The 13535-nt window shown below is 41.3% G+C and overlaps 1 long non-coding RNA gene across 1 annotated transcript; it reads left to right on the plus strand.

The window, feature by feature from the left end:
- Nucleotides 1-2088: 2088 nt before the first annotated feature.
- LOC104858098 lies at nt 2089-9505 on the plus strand. The gene is made up of 3 exons (XR_779046.1): nt 2089-2166; nt 3076-3204; nt 9171-9505. It is a non-coding gene; the product is annotated as an uncharacterized LOC104858098 (long non-coding RNA).
- Nucleotides 9506-13535: the final 4030 nt, after the last annotated feature.

Raw genomic sequence — 13535 nt, forward strand, 5'->3', positions numbered from 1 at the left:
AAAAGGAGCAGACATTTCCATATGGCCTGTGGCCATAGTTTGCTGACCCTGGGTACAGGGGCCAGGGTTTCCCTCTCCTGGGACTGACACCCCCAAGGGACACAGGCAGTAAAGATGTCAAAGATGAAGTTGGGTTACAAGAAGTGACACGGAGGAAATAAAATAAAATAACATGGTAGAGAATGACAGAGAGCTGGTGGCAGCTTTAGATGGAGCTGTCAGGAATAATCTGGTGAAACCCAAATGACAAAGGGACCCAGCCCACAGTGCACGTGGGCATCCCGGGCACATTGCTAATGCTGTAAGCCAGCTGCACTCACACGTTATTATTTATTGATTCCTCCATTTATTGGTTCCTCCATTCAAACTGCAACATGCCGTAAAACAGAGCAATCGATTCACCCAATCCCGTTATCAAAATGGTAGAAGATAAGCACATGCTCGTCAGAATCATCCTACCTATTGATATTTACAAATTTCTAGGTACTGTGTAGAACATCTAACCCCCAACCGCCAGGAGATGCAAGTTTTACACGTGCAACATGATTTTTTCAAAGCCATTTTTAATTTTTTTTTAATTTAAAAGAGTACCATGACCTGAGGTCATCTTTACCCTCCTTTCCATCCTCATGGAGTCTAAGTCATGGTAAATTATAAAATTACAACTTTGAATCGACGCAACCTCTTTTATTTACATCCTGTTGAACTACAACAACTGTATTTTCACAGCTGCTAAAATATTTAAGAGAAACAAAATTATCTTTGTGAAAGTTCTACCAGAGAAAAGAAAACCATAAAGGAACTTGCTGCTAATTTATCTTGTAGAGGACAGGTCAAGTGTAAAGAATGCCCCTGCTATCCTCAAAATGTGCAGGCTAATTCCAAACCAATGCCAAAGGATTTGAGAGTAACTTTTATCTCAAATGACTTTCTAGTTGGCCTTCCAACAGTTCTGAAGCAGGAAGCTGGCACCAGGGTTGCTAGTAGGTGGTGAATTGGAACTCAGGATTTCTATTTTGAAATAGTCTTTAGTAGCTGTCACAGTTCCTTTTTCAGTGCTGATACAAAATACCTGATACCCACAAGTTAAAGTGAGAGGGGCTTATTTTGGCTCACAGTCTGTAGAGCCAAAAAGTCTTGTAGTTCCAAGATAACAGAGCAAAGGGCCATGGCAGAGGAGAAACAGTTCATGGTGTGGTCAGCAGGAAGCAACAAGTTTCTTCTTTCACTTAAGCCTCTTGGTTGGTGCCACTCACACTCAGGTTGGGTTCTCCCTCTTCAGTAAATCAATCATCCTCACCCAAAACTATGCTAAACCAATCAGTAGACTCATCCAATATTGCACATGCATGATCCAGTCACTTCCAAAGGCCCCTCCCACGAGTGCATAAGGCTTTAAGAAGGACATCTAGATCTAAGCCTAACGGCAGCATTAGGGCTTATAGTGTTACTCCTTTGGTGTGTTGGTTGGTTTTAACTTACTATTAGCAGTCCTATTAAAAAGTTGTGCTGCCTCTTGTATATTATCAACCCTAAGTGTGAGTGTGCACAGCACCTACACAGTCTGGGAAAGCTCCAGGTTCTTTCAATAGTCCATGTCCATGAGCCCTTTTCAGGTCTCACTAAAAGATGTTTCTCCTTCTCAAAGTATGCCCAGTACTTTTGGTGGAAACTACAAGGGTTTTTTTGGTTTTTGTTTACGTCGTTGTTGTTGCTTTGGTTTTCCTTTTTTTGAGACAGGGTCTCACTATGTAGTTCTGGCTGGCCTTGAACTCACTATGTATCCCAGGCTGGCCTCAAACTCATGGTGATCCTCCTGCCTCAGCCTCTCAAGTGCCTCTACACCTGGCTGAAACTAAAGAGACCTGTGTCCTAGACTTGGCACCTCACCAGCTCTGTTTATCTTGGATAAGGAACTCCATTATCAACCTGTAAAATTTGCTTGTAAACCTGGCCCCAAGAACTACAGTCAGAATGACATAAAGGGACATATATGAAAAGTAGAGGACATTTGTGACATTAGAAAATGCTTGTGGATAGTGCCATTATTATCCTCCATTGTGATACAACCAACACCTGGATTTTCAGGCAGAATGAGACCAACTGAGTTTCTGCTACTTGATGTTTTCTGGCGCCAAGTTCTAATTCAGCTGTAAACTCCTTGAGGTAAGGAACTGTGCTCATCATTTCTTCTATACATCTCATGTAGTCTTGTGTTTCCAGGATGCCCCAGAGTAGACACCTTAACTGGAGAACTAGTCATTGCCAAAGACTTTGCCCACTGCTAAATGCTGTTCATGCCCTGAGACAGGGTCTCCCAAATGTAGCCTCAGAACTCAAGTCCAAGAGATGTCTTACAAAAACACGTCTTGTGACCAAACAATCATGGGGTGCACTATTTACCATACCCCTCATAGAAGCCATGAAGCCACAGAGTATGATAAATAGGCACAGAATTTCTGCTGAAAGGCAGACTCCTTCATTCACTCTGAGGTCTCACAAACCCATCGGAGGAGATGTTTCTTTCTAGTACTGACCATTTGCAACCCTGTCAAAAAAAAATCTGCCCCTTTGAAGTCATCCTGGGAAAATCCCAGAAAAGAGTTTTGCAAATTACAGGTCTAAAGCAGGGATAAACGAGCTATGGCACATGGACCAAATCTGGTCCAGTTCCTCTTTTTTGTGTCGTGCAAGCTAAGAACGTTCTGCATTTTTAAATGATTGATCAGGGGTTGTATTTTGTGATACAAGAAAAGGGTGTGGGGTTGAAATTTTAGCGTCTGTAAATAAATTTTTGGAATACGCCCATGCCCGTCAGTTTGTGTTTTATCTACAGCTGAATCAAATAGTTGAAACGAGGACTCAATACAGGAAAGAGTTACTATTTCTGTCTTTTTACAGAAAAAAAATTGAAAACCCTGACCTAGCATAGTATTTTTATAAATGAAATCGAAATAAAGTGTACTAAATGTGGGAATGGTGTCTGATGCTTCACGGAACTTATGTTTCCACAAAACACATGTATGTTCTTTGTGTGAGAATCTTGGGTCACGATGTAAAATATGCTTTTTACAGTGAATCACAGCCCCACAAAATTCATGAGCCTGGAAGCAGATTAGAACTTGCCTAGGATTTATAACTACAGCTCGAGGAAGACTACAAAAGACAACGAGCTGGTACGCACCCAGCGAATGAGAGACGGGGGTAAGTAGAAAGAGAACCGCTGAGTGAGTCCAGGCGCTCCGTGAGATAATGGAGCATCTCATCGAATGTTCTTTTCTGATGAGGAAGAGCTGGAAGGAGTCAAGAAATCAGTGTCTGTGACCTTCAACACATGTGCTCTTACACTGAGAAAGTTCATCAGCGACTACTTAGAATTGCTGTAAAATGTTTCTGTTTAGCCTCAAACTGGGGGCTCCATTCCTAAAATAATTTTCCATCCATCCATCCAGCATGAGGTCATCAAATCTACAAAGATTTGGAGCCAGGAGACAGAGGTGGGCTGAGTAAAGCTATTCCAATAATACTTTTATTGATCAATAAGAACTAAGTAATAAACACTAAGTGTTTATTGAGCATCTATCAGCAGGGGTAGTACTAAACCCACTCATTTCATTTAGTCCTGAAAACAATCCTATTATGTGAGGATAATTATCATCTGCATTTTCCTGTTTAAAATAGTGAGGCACAAAGAGGTCAAATAACTGTCCCGCTGTCACCCAGGAAATATAACAATGAGCTGAGAGCCAAACCTAGGCAGCCGAAACTCCATCCGTACCTGCCCTTTGGACCATGTTATTATACTTTCTCAGAGCTCATATGTATGTCTCATCCATTCACGTCTACTGAAAAAACTGAGCCCACAAAATGGCAAAGCCATAGAAAATAGGTTTTATTACGGAAATTGTCTAATGGTGATAGTGTCACAACCACCAAAATGATAAACAACACCCAGTCATGTGCATGCAATTTGATTCAGCTAGAAATGTAAACCTGTGCCAGTATTGAATTATCCCCAAATCTGAATGATAGAGACCTCATTCAAATCACTCCCTTTGCCTGGTACCCAGTCCAAAAGATTTTATTTTAAATAAACCTTACCTGTGGCTGCCCATGCCTTGTCCTGCCACAGACTGGCGTATGCAGCCTTACTAACGTGATTCATCAAAACAATCAAGGGGGAGTAGTCGTGATCTAATATACTAAGCACTCTTAAATTACGCATCCGCCCCTCCTGGTACAGCACGGGGAAGACAGGAACACGGTGACTAGTGCACCTCCCGCTGTCGCGTTCAGGAACTGGGGAGTGGGGCGGTTTCCTGAATCATGTTCTGGAAGCTGCACGCATCTGTTGAGGCGAGAGGTAGCCGAGCCAGCTTGCCCGAGATGAAGTCTGAGTAATTCAGAGGAGGCTGTGATTTTTTATAAAACATACACTAAGTAGTTTTGTTGACTCCTACATGACAGTTCCAAGGTGGCTGGGAAACCAGACCATTTGTTACACACCGTCGAGATCAATAGAGTGCGCAGAAGAGGAGCGATGTAAAAAATAAAAAAGTTTAATTGAACGGAGGCTGAATGATCCCTTACTTTACACATCTCTACCTTTATGTTTATGATTCAAGTTGGAGAAGGGGAAAATATCACAGCAATACGGCACAGCATCAGGAGTCCATTTCTCTTCTTAGATGCCATTTAAAGAAGAAAAGAAAATGTTTTTGTCTCATTAAACAAACAAAAATAAAATAAGGAAAGGGTCAGTTTCTTCTATCCCTTTTTTATTTTAATGGCTGTCGTCGGCGACATTCTGACAGAAGTCTGAAAAATTAACACATCCCTATAGCTACCATGTGAGATTTAAGTTTTGATAAACAACAAAGCGGGTTACTGCTGCGCTAGCTATTTTTAATCCACCTTGTGAGTGTGCTTTTTTTATTGCTTTATACAGCATATCTGATTCTCTCTAAAGCACCAACTAAAAAATCTATCCAGCTGTCATTTGCTGCCCAGCAACATCTATCATCACACAGCCTGGCAGGCCTAGTCTATGAGGCAGAGGGGAGAGGAGACAGGAGGCAGAGTCAAGGACTGTCACATGGGATGGGGGAAAAAAAACTTGTCACAATTATTTATGGCTCTTGCTGGGGCACATAATAGGACACATAAGCCTGTGTTTCAGTTTCAAGCACCTTCGCGACACTGTTCCCTTGTCGAAGCCGGGCGCAGCCAACTCTGCGTTACACACACAATTTCCTGAACAATGCCGAACACTTGTGAAATGACAGCGACAAATACAGGAGTTGGTGGCTGTGGCTCCCTGGGCTGTTACGAGCGAGCGTGCGAGTGTCAGTGATCGGGGGAGGGACCGCTCCCCGGTCCTCTTCTTCCTGGCACAAGGTTTCCTTCCTCCTGGATGCTTTCAAGTGCCAGGGACGCAGGTTTAAAGAATAGGAAATGGTGCGTTGCCAGGCCGTGTTTTACTATTTGAAGCCATATTTCTCCTGCCAGAGGAGGAATGGGCTTCTGCCTTCTTTTTGTCTCACTCTACCCATCCCTACACACACAGAGCAGGACGTTTGCAAGATTTCATCCGTAAGCATTCTCTGCTTCCATGTGTGCTAAATGTCTGTTTTTCTGAGTACTTAGTTCAGTTAGCTTCCTGCCTCTGCATGTCTTCGCAAAGCAAGCACTGGATTCGAAGATAATTTTGTCCAGTTCTCTAATCTCCATCCTGCTACGAGCCTCTTTGGTGTTAGAAGCCTTGTCAGGGTCTAACCCTTGGCCCTCTGAAAAAACTTAAAAGAAACTCCATCAACATTCTCTCTACCCAGCAGATCATGGAAAACAGAAGAGCTGAGCTTGCAATGCTTAAGATAATTAAACATAAAATGGGGGTCCGGTGCAATAAGTGACTCTTGCGTACTTTACAACTCTGGCATGGCCCAGCATTAACTTAAGTGTTCACACAGGGACCTCAGGCATCGTGGCATCACCTGCCCGGACTCTGCTGATGAGAAATTGCAAAGACCTTAATTAAAGATAATAGGAGCAGGATGTCCTATAACTATCTTGGGAATCTAAAATTCATATGAGGAACAGCACCCACAAGAAGAACAGCACCCAGGAACATCAGAATTATGGCAATGATGTTGAGAACTTGTCAAATAAAAATCAGCCACTTGAAAGAAGTAGCCCGGAAGGTTGTGATAGTGGAGAAAATGCTCTTCTCACTGGGTTAGTCCAATCTCTCATTCACAGCACACGAGAACCAAGCTTTTATGGTTTAATTACTATCAAAGGACACTGTGGCATTGGAGGAATCAGTGTGCATACACACTGTTGGCTTGAACTTGTGATGTTTTTCACTGAGAAGCTCCCCACCTTCCCGGAGATCCATAGTTTGCCCAGGGTCCACTTCCCTCATGTTGCAGCCTGTCAGCTCAAAAGTGAGTTTCATGGTCAGCCTGTGCCTGCCCAGGTCTTGTCTACAGGGTGATTATTTTTCACATGTTGGTGACTAGGATGAGTTACATGGAGACTCGGTGAGCTACGGTACACAGGAGGAACACTGTGTGAGCTACAAAAGAGTTGACTGGTAATGCTACACAAAGGGGAGGATGGCTTTACAAATGTCACCAGAGTACAGGCCGAAGCAGTGGAGTCAGGTGGAGATGGGCTCAAACTCTGAGCCTCTCTCACTCTCAGGGGGACCCAGCTTAATGTTTTTAAGTCAAAGTTTCTGCACCATTAAAATCAGGGTGATATTTGATTAGGTAACAGGATTATAGACATACACAACCTCTTACCACTATCCTTAGCATACATGTAGAAGTATCCAGTGAGTGCTAAATTCATTTTTTATCTTTGTGTATCTGGCATTCTGAAAAATGAAACATGAAGGGTGAAAGTATGATCAAGGCTCTTCTGTGGGGACCCTCCCAGACTGCTAGCATGACACGCATCATGGGGATAACAGCGCCTTGTATCTTGAAGAGCACTTGTAGCTCAGGAAGTGCTTCCTTATCCGTGATCTCATTCGGTCTTGCAATAACCTGGTGAAGAAAGAAACAGAAGCACAGATGCTTCTGTCTCCGGACAATAAGTGAGAACCTGTGAATCAAAACGTCGGTTCCTCCTAGAGGTTCTTAGAGTGCCGGAGACAAGTTTGGAGTATCCCATGTTTCTGCTGCATTGTTCTTTGGCAACAACATCTCCAGCTCTCCGAGGTACTGGTGCTACTGGGGTTTGCCCACCTTCAGAAGTTGTCTTATCTGTCTAGACCCAGGAGCAGCAGACGACGGCCCGAGGGCCAAAACCAGCCTCCTGCCTGTTGGAAATAAAGTTTTGTTGACAGCCGCATCCATGGTGTGTGTCCCACGTGACTACGTCTGCGTCAGCAGAAATGAGTGGTCATAAGAGAGACCCTATGGGCAGCAAAGCTGGAAATATTTACCACATGACCTTTTTCAGAAAAAGAAGTTGGCCAGTACTGATTTAGAGCTTTTGGACCAGAAGCCTAGCACGTGTGTTGACAAACCCAGGGGCCACTGGTGCAAACTGCAAAGGCAACAACTTGCCGAACAAGTCAGAGCCACGGGCAAGCTTTCTGGATAGTTTTAAATACTCCGCTATTTTAAAGGATCTTATAACGTTGTGATGATATTAAGGAATTAGTCTTAATTTTGTTACATTTTTAAAGTCTTAGTCCGTCAAGATATAGCATGGAATAACATATAGTGAAATTATGCAATGTCTGGGTTTTTCTTTAAAATTTACTAGAAAAAAAAGCAGAAAGGTAGAGGGGGCAGTGTTGAACAAAAGATGAAATAAAAGTGGCAAAATGTCATTTACTGTTGAAGCTGGGTGATGAGGTAAAAAGGAGATCATTATTCTTTTATTCTTATTTCACTACGTATTTATAGTTTCTAAAACAAAAAGTTATATTTAAATAGGTACTTCTTTCGTTCTTTTTCAAGAGTCTCATCTATTTGCAACAATGCATATTTGTACATTGCAGAAAAATATTTCTTATCCGCAAGTACAGCCCAAATCATCAACCTTGCAATCTGTGTTCTGAGAAAAGGGATGACTTTGTACGACTTTCTACAAAGAGCCAGGCTTGATCTGGGGTTTTCCCTCCTCCCCACCCCCAACCAGCTCTCTGCTCCTGAATTTGTACATTTTAACATGATATTAAATATTTAAAGAGTCATTTAGGGACTAAAGTTCAGAGTGGTTTAATGTCTTATAACTACAAAATAATGTTGCTCTGGCTGATCTTTCTCATCAAAAGAGACAAAAGTACTCTGGCACATGTTTAAGGGTTAAACCTGTCCAACTCTGAAGACTCCAGTTAGAGAGCATTAGCCCTGTGAGTTCCTCAAGGAGAACTAAATTAAAGATGGAGTTGCAGGGGACTACTTATAAATATTATGTTCTGAACTTTATATTATTTTAATTTTGTTGATTCCTTTTATCTCCTGACTGAAATTGTCCCTGCTCTACGTCAGTGTGAAAAATTCTGCATTAATAATCTAGGGCAACTGAGTAAGGTTACAATTTTTAAGCCATCTTTTTCATCTTGTCACTGTCTTCACCATTCCCACCCTCTTCGTCGTTATTATCAGTCTTTGTTCTCTCCATCACATGACCTCCTCCACCAAGTTTTCCAGTCACATACAGTTTCATGAGGGAGACCACTGGAATTGTATCGTGTATAAATTCAACAGTGTGAACTGGGCCAAAAAAAAACCATTAAAAAGAGCAAGTGAGATAAAAATAATCTAATAGCATATCTGATATACTATAAAATTATATTTTGCCTATATGCTCTTTATTTTAGAGTGCTCATTATCATGCATTTATAAACACCTATGCTGTATAACTGTATGCATAAAACCACAATTGCTCTATTTTATAGTAATAGAAGGGTTCTCCAAAGGCAATATTAACTATATCTAATTTGCACCTTGAGTTAATTTAAAATAGGAACTGGGTAAGCTGTAACTCCATTATTTTATTACAACTCTGGTGTAGATGGGAAAGTGGGATTTAAAGGGCTGAATAGCCCATAACAAGATTTAGAAACATGAATGAACAAGTTATGGGGTGATGTCAAGCCTGTTTGAAAACAAACTTTCCCCGCTAACCACACTTCCTTGCTCTTCAAGAACAGGTCATGCTGATAAAGTACCCGTCACAGGGAGAGGAAGAGACAGACAGAGACAGGAAGAAATAAAATGGAACTTCACTCCTTAGCTGTTTTTGTTTTCCTCAACTAGCAAACAACAGGACCGGTATGAAGATAAGGAGACAATCAGCTAAGCTAAAATGGGAAGAGCAGCAACTCATGAGCTCACATCTCAACTTGCTTTTCTACACTCTTGGTAGAGAGGCTTGCAGAGATTCCACAGCCCTCACAAAGGGGCTTTCTGAACTTCTGAGCAGAGTCGATTACACAACAGCTGTATGGCCCTCCTAAACCTTCCCCAGTGTCTGCCTCGAAGCTGTCTCCTCCTTGCCCTGTACCTGGGTTGTCATTCCGTTGTCTTCTTTAAGGGTCAGAACAGAAAATTTATCACAGGAGCCGGGTGAAAAAATGGAGACAGTAAGACCCCATCAATACCATACAAGACTCTACTTAAAGTTTTAATTAAAAGAATTAAACATGCTGCCTTCTGTTTAGATACAGTGTTCTTGAGGTCTGTCACACCCCTGGTGGTGTAAACCCAGAGGAAGTGATCACTGAGTCGGTTATTTCCAGAACGGGGGCAAATGGGAGAGGGAGGTGCACTCTGAAAGAGAATGAGCTGCAGATTTGGCATCAGATAAGCTGAGGTCCTCGACTAGAGCTTAGATAGAATCTTCCCAGGTAGTCTTCTCCGGGCTTTGGTGCTTTTGACAATGGTTCAAGATTGCTCCTTCTCCAAGTCCCAGTGAAGCCTTCAGATCCCAGGTGCCCACCTTGAAATTGTGTACCAAATACAAGGATATGTTGCAGCTATTGGTTGTCTTTTGCACTAATATCAACTCCTTTGTTATGGGGGTGAGGGCTCAAATAAAACAAGAAAGAGCAATGTAGGGAGAACAATAAGTTTTCCTCTGGGAAATTAAAAGACAGAGAAATCTCTGAAATTCCTCCTTCTCTTTGACCTTCCTTGGAAAGGAGGTTAAATTCTAAAGGAAACAAAAAACTTATGCTTTTATTCATTGAGCCTATGTAGAGCAGTCTGAGGCTCTGGTCATATACTGAAATAGCTTCTAGAATGCTTTCTACTTTTTTAATTCATGTATAAATATGCTCAAAATCAAAGACAGGGTGTGAAATTGGTCACTCTTTCAGAAGAGGAGAATATTCCAACAATATTCCTAGTAAATGTGAACACAGCCAGGAATGTGAAGGGAAAGACAGAAATCTACTGAATCTACTGTTTATTTGTGGGAAGGAGAAGAGGCACTTTATGTTTCTCTTGGTTTGAGCAGTCCTACATTCCATTAATCAAAGGTACATATCTGTGGCTGACACAATGAAACAGCATTTGGTTACAATGCTGAAGGTTAACCTGGTTGTACTGGACTTATTGAGAATTGATGAAGGCCCAAAATCTATGGGCGATCTGAGCAATTTTCTGGTTTCATACTAGTTCAAAAGGGAAGCAACTTCCACCTTCCAGGTTAACTTTAACATCACATATCTAAGAGGCAATTTAGCTGTAAGAGATGTTTAGCTCTATAGCGAAAAATTCCTTATCATATAGGATTCAGAGCTAAGTGGATAAAAAATGACTTAACAGATAATCTGTCTATAATTTTGTTGAGAACTATGAAGGAAAGAAAAAAGGGTTGTACATATATTTCCTAACTTTGTCCACTGAGAGGATCAAGAAGGAAAGATGCCTGGCAGTAGCATTGAGTACCTTTAGTGGCCAGATTTTGGCTTCTAAATACCATTCTCCCATAAGAAGAGCCAGAAATTCTTGGAGATATGGCTGTTTGTGGAGCTGGGGAAATCAAGCAAAAGATGAGCACACAATGGTGCTCAGTACCACAGATGGGGCATAAAAAAGGACACAACAGCCACCTTTAAGGGATTCCCATGCACCCAATCTGGGGCAATATGAGCATAGTAAATAATAATGTTAAAAGATTAAAACCTATTGAATAAAATAGAAAACCGTGAGTCCTTAATGATAGAAATAACTGCACGTGTATTGGATTATTTTAGATGTCACACATAAGGGAGATCATACAGTATTTTCTTTGTACATGGCTTAGTTCACTTAGCATGACAGCTGCAGGTTCACCCACGTTGTTGCAAACAGTGAAGTCATTTTAAGGCTGAATAAAATTCCACCACAAATATAGACTACAGCTTCTTTGCTTCTTTACCCGTTCGTCTGTCAACTGACACATCAGTTGTTTCTGTGTCTTGACTGCTGTGACTATTGCCACAGTGAACCAGGAGTACAGGTATCTTTATAAGGTGGAAATTTCACTTCCTTTGAGTGTACACCCTGAAGAGGGATTTTTCAGACACATAATAGATCTTTATTTAATTTGTTTTGGAACCTCCACACTGTTTTCCATCATGGCTGCACCCCCCACATTTTCACCAAGTGCAAGGGTTCCTTTTATCTTCATACAGTTAGCACTTATTTATTTCCTTCTGGATAAAAACTATTCTGTCAGATATGAGAGGACATCTAATTGTGGTTTTGATTTGCATTTCCCTAATCACTAGTCATATTGAACACTTTTTAAAAATAACTCTTGACTATTTTGGTGTCTTTCTTGAAGAAACATCTTTTCAGGACCCTTGTTCCATTTTTTTAAGGGTTTTGTTTGTTTGCTTGGGGGGTTTTCTTGCCTTTGAGTTGAGTTCCTCATATTTTTCAAATGTTAATCCCTCATCGGATATGTGCTCAAAATATTTTCTATCAAACTTTAGGTGGCCTTACTTTTTCAAGAGTTAAATACATAAAACAGAGCAAAACAATTTTTATCAGGTGTGGGGGATGAGAAGGTGAAGATCAAAAGGTACAAAGCTGTAGTTATTTGGGATGAGTAAGATATAATGTACCACTTGAGGACCCTAGTTAACTGTATTTTATAGTATAGTAATAATTTTCCAGGACAGATTGCCATATCAAAAAAAAGAAACAATGTAAGTATATGTATATGCAGCTAAGTATATGACAATATCAGTATACTTTAAAGCATAAAAAATAAAACAAATGCATAGGTTGAAATTTTGAAGAAGAATGGAATTATGGTAGGCAAACAATGCTCTTCTAGAAAGATCTCCATGTCCGACACCTAGAATCTGTGCATACGTGATGCAGTCATCGACTCTGTCCTCCTGACAATAGCTGCTTGTCACTGAGCCCTGGGGGTAGCTGCTCCCTCTGTCTGGAATGTTTCCCTACCTCTTTACATAGTTGGCTCTTTCTCATCCGTCAGGTTTTCAGGTGGAGCACCAACCTTTAAAAGATAATGCCCACAGAAAACCAATCACATTCATTTTCTCAAGGTAAATGAAGAATAGAGACTCAGTAGCCCTGTGTTTATGGTCCAACGGTCGCCTGAAAAAAGGCCCATCTTCCACAATACACCTACCTAGCACGCCCTACCTGGAGGTGGTTCTTAGACGTCACACCCGCAACTGCACATCATGCCTGCCTCATCAGAAGATGTAACAATAGATGATGTAGTCAACCAAACAAAGGGCTCTTTTTTATTCCCAAAAATTATACCTTGTGTTTTTTTTTTTTTCATTTTATAATTTGCCACTCAATTATATTGGAGGAAGGAAGGAAGAGGGAAGGAGAGAGAGAGAAGTTTGGGTTATAAACTGTGCAGTTCTCATTAATAACTTGATTAGTTATACATATTGTTCTCCTTTGATCTATGCAAGTAAAATCTTTTGCTCTTAAGTACGAATTCTTTGTGCTATTTTAAGTTCATAAAAATAAAAATAAAAATAAAAATTTTTAAAGCAAGCTCTTCCACTGGGATACCTTTAGCAGCAACTCCAATAACTTTCCAAAGTCCAACAGCGGACAGATGGTCGACCCCAGCAGAGGCTGCAGAGGGCCCCCTCCGTGACCACCGCACAAGTCCGGCGGCTGGCTGCTGGTCAACGCAAGCATAGCCGATCACCATCTTCACACAAAACCTTGTACAGGAGTCCAACAAATAAAGCAGGCTCCCTGGAGCTGTTTCGGTGGAGTCTGGGGTGAGAGGCTTCACCTACTCAGCAGCCCCTGTCACCCTGCATTCCTGCAGTGCCTTGAGCTGCCGCTTGCATTCTTTGGGAAGAGTCTGGAAGACACTACAATACTGAAATTCGGAACTTTATTTCAAAATACGAAAGAGCTTTTAAAAATTCCTGTGTCAGCAGTTTCGCATTACGCTTCCATTTTATTCCAAATGGTTATGGTTTGATTACGAGTCCACTCAATTGGGTGGCTCTGCTATGCTTTTGTATAATTAGCTAACAGAAGGACTGAACACCAGTGATGTTCCTTTTAGCTATC

Source organism: Fukomys damarensis, unplaced genomic scaffold (genome assembly GCF_012274545.1).
Source record: "Fukomys damarensis isolate Sample0158 unplaced genomic scaffold, DMR_v1.0_HiC HiC_scaffold_22, whole genome shotgun sequence".
In the NCBI taxonomy this organism is placed as follows: Eukaryota; Metazoa; Chordata; class Mammalia; order Rodentia; family Bathyergidae; genus Fukomys; species Fukomys damarensis.